This window comes from Capsicum annuum, chromosome 1 (assembly GCF_002878395.1).
Source record: "Capsicum annuum cultivar UCD-10X-F1 chromosome 1, UCD10Xv1.1, whole genome shotgun sequence".
NCBI lineage: Eukaryota > Viridiplantae > Streptophyta > Magnoliopsida > Solanales > Solanaceae > Capsicum > Capsicum annuum.
Window position 1 is genome coordinate 2,310,788 of NC_061111.1, and position 3,582 is coordinate 2,314,369.

Here is a 3,582-nt window from a genome sequence, read left to right on the forward strand (position 1 = left end):
GTACAAACTTCTCAGGTTAATGGGGAGTTAAACATGCAAAATTGTTGACAAGTCACATGTAAACAACTAAAATCTTTACATAGTTAACCAAATAGTGGAGGGCATTATTCACGTACTAGTTCTAAACTCAACAAATATGAGAAACAAGATTTATACTAAGTACGTTCACATAAATATTTGCTAGCCTGCTATTTTCTAATTACTGTGACTTAACTAGTCCGATAAGGTAGGACAGGGTATGACAGAGAAGTTACAAGAAAACAAAATAATGATAAAACCATATCTGTATACAAGTATGGATATCATCACTTTGAGCAAAGGTTAGCTGTCAATAGTAGAAAAGAAGAGAAGGACCAAACAATTTTGTCTCAGGTTACACAAGATTAAGGGTCCAGAACAGCAGTTGCGTATGCAGAACTTTCTGTAAGCGGTGTCGACATTTATAAGAGAAAGATTAAAACTTTCAACAACAACAACATATACCCAGTGTATTCCCACAAAGTGGGGTCTGAGGAGGGTAACGTGTACCCAGTCCATAACACTGCCTCAGATAAAGTAGAGAGGTTGTTTCCGATAGACCCCCGGCTCATGACAGATAATGATATAACAAATAAACAAACAAAAAATATAAAAGCACATAACAAAACAGGATAACACACTGCAAGAAAATAAAGGAAACAAGAAACTATCTATTCAAAATTATATACATCACCGACACACCACGAACAAGAAACATCAAGCACAGAAACAAGTCAAGCACTCATCACTACTATCATGGCCGAACTCCTACCCACTAACCCTCTGCCCTAATCCGAGTCCTTCACATCTTCCTATCAAGGGTCATTTCCTCCATAAATTGTAACTGCTCCATATCATGCCTAATCACCTCCCTCCAATATTTCTTCGGCCTACCTTTATCCAGCCTAAACCGATCCATAGTCAGCTTCTCACACTTCCGTACTGGAGCCTCATCACATGACCAAACCATCACAACCTCACTTCCCGCAGCTTGTCCTCCACCAAAGTCACTTCCACTTTCTCCCGAATAATCTCATTTCTATCCCTAGCTCTCCTGGGAAGTCCATACATCCATCGCAACGTCCTCATCTCCGCCACCTTTAACTTTTGGATGTGGGAGTTCTTAACTAGCCAACACTTCGCTCCATACAACATATCAGCTCGAACTGCCACTTTGTAGTACTTACTTTTAAGCTTAGGAGACACCTTCTTATCACACAAGACTCCCAAAGTGAGCCTCTATTTTAATCACCCCGCACTAATACGGTGTCTGGCATCCTCGCCAATCTCACCATTCCCATGAATCATAGATTCAAGATACTTGAAACTCTTCTTCTTCTGATGAATGACCTGGGAATCCAACTTCACTACCACGTCAGCCTCATGCGACAAATAACTAAACTTACATTCCAAGTACTCCGTCTTCGTCCTGCTTAACCTAAATCCTTTAGACTCAAGGGTCTGTCTCCAAACCTCCAACTTATCATTAAATCCTCCTCGAGTCTCGTCAATCAGTACAACATCATCGGCAAATAACATAAACCAAGGAACCTCACCTTGAATACGCCTCAGCAAAACATCCAGTACCAAGGCAAATAAAAACGGGCTAAGAGTCGATCCCTGGTGCAACCCTATCAAAACAGGAAATTGTTCTGAATCTCCTCCTAATGTCCTCACATGAGTCTTCACATCATCATACATGTCCTGAATAGACCTAGTATACGCCACGGGTACCCCTCTAGCCTCGAAGCACCTCCACAGAATCTCCCTAGGGACTTTGCCATATGTCTTCTCTAGATTAATAAACACCGTGTGCAAGTCCTTCTTCTCCTCCCTAAACTGCTTCACTAATCTCCTCATGAGGTGAATGGCCTCAGTGGTCGAGCAACCTGGCATGAAACCGAACTGATCTCAAAAATAGTCACGATCCTCCTCAGCCTCAACTCTATCACCCTTTCCCAAACCTTCATCGTATGACTCAACAACTTGATACTCCTATAGTTGTTGCTCTAAATGTCTCCCTTGTTTTTATATAATGGAACTATCGTACTCCATCTCCAAGCTTCGGGCATTTTTGTTGTCCTAAAAATAATGTTAAACAAAATTGTCAGTCACTCCAAACCTGCTTTGCCAGTGCTTGTCAAAAAATCCACTAAAATCTCGTTTGGCCCTGTCGCCTTACCTCTACGCATCCTATAAATAGCCTCCCTGACCTCCTCAACCTTGATATGCCTACAACAACCATAATCGTGACACCTCTCTGAGTTCCCCAAGTCTCCCAGCACGAAATCTTTGTCCCCCTCGTCGTTCAAAAGTCTATGGAAATAAGACTGTCACCTCTTCCTAAGGAGGGCATCCTTAACCAACACTTTACCATCCGCTCCCTAAATGCACTTCAGTTGATCAAGGTCACGATCCCTCCGCTCCCTGGCCTTGGCAAGCCTATACAACTTCTTATCCCCGCCTTTCTCCTCTAAAGCTACATACAAGCTCTTGAAAGTTGTTGTCTTAGCTGCCATAATCGCTATGTATGATAAATCCTTGACTCATTGGTATAGTCTAGTTTTAAGGTAGAAGAGATCTTGGGTTCAATAATGCTTAACACAATTTAAGAAAATTTTGCAAAATCATGCAAAGGTTGAACCCCAAACCTCAAAGAAGCTAATTGGGCACTAAACCAACGTGCCAAGAGAAATCTTTAGTCAAGTAGTGTCATTTTATTCAATATATCTCTTTATGCATAGTATTACTATATATATATTTAGTAAAATTTTCCGACGACCAACATGGATCCTCCCCTGCAAGCATCACCTACAATAATTTCAGTAGTTAGACTCCCGGCAGTTTCAATTTACTTCCAGCAGTTCTTTGGGTAGCCAAAGTTCCGCTACTGGCTACTGCAACCCCCTCCTCCAGTTTCTATCACGTTTAATACTATTTTGGATCAACTATCATAATTCAACTTTCATAAATGCTTTTTAAGAGCAACAATGAGAAAAAGAGCAATAGTGGACAATGAAAGAGTATAAGCAGAAAATGTTCAAAAACAACACCATTGTCACTGCTAGTGAGTCCATATGAGAGTATTCAATAACATCGGATAAGAAAGGAAGACATGGAAGTGCTTACAAAGTGAAAGTTGATGTAGCATCGGTCACTAGGAATAAGGGGCCAGCACTTTCAATGGATGACTTCAAGAGGAGGATACATCAAAATGAAGAATCTCAAATATCGCCCAGTTGCTTCTATTGTTTCAGGCAACAGAGGCTAACGACTATACGAGTACATGAAGAATGACAGTCTTGTTCAAGCATCTCTAACATATATTTATTCTTTCTGTTTGAAACTCATTTTAACCCTTGAAGGAACAACTTCAAAATACAGTTTATTGAAGCAGAGTAAAAGAAGAATCTTACAACCTCTTTCTTTTCAGTTAGTACATCAATATCAGTGACGACTGTACCTCAATATTATTAGATGTTAGTAGCAACAAAACATACCTTCAAGAAAGGTAGCATAACAACTAATGGGAGTACCTTTGTTCCATTATATGAAACAACAAAG